A 348-nucleotide genomic window follows, 5' to 3' on the forward strand; every position below is an offset into this window, starting at 1 on the left:
ATTGTATCCATCGTAAAATCTCAAAATCGGCAAAAATGGACATACAAGGTTTTCATCGGACAGCGACGATATGTTTCCAGATGTACTGAACACACGTTCTGAGGCACAGCTTGTTGCCGCAATGCACAAATATTGACGTGCAAACTTAGCCAGGATGGGAAGATCAGCCTCATGTTGAGCCCACCAGGCTAGGGGGTCCTGTACAGCACTCAGTACTCTTGACTGTTCATAGTCACTCATCTTTTTTTATTTTGTCCTCAAGTGTTGTTGGCAGTGTGGATGAAACCCTTGAACTCTCTGCTACCCTCTTTTCGGAGGTGATGGTGCAAAGTAGGCTTTTTAGATCAT

This window comes from Eleginops maclovinus, chromosome 5, assembly GCF_036324505.1.
Source record: "Eleginops maclovinus isolate JMC-PN-2008 ecotype Puerto Natales chromosome 5, JC_Emac_rtc_rv5, whole genome shotgun sequence".
Classification (NCBI taxonomy): domain Eukaryota; kingdom Metazoa; phylum Chordata; class Actinopteri; order Perciformes; family Eleginopidae; genus Eleginops; species Eleginops maclovinus.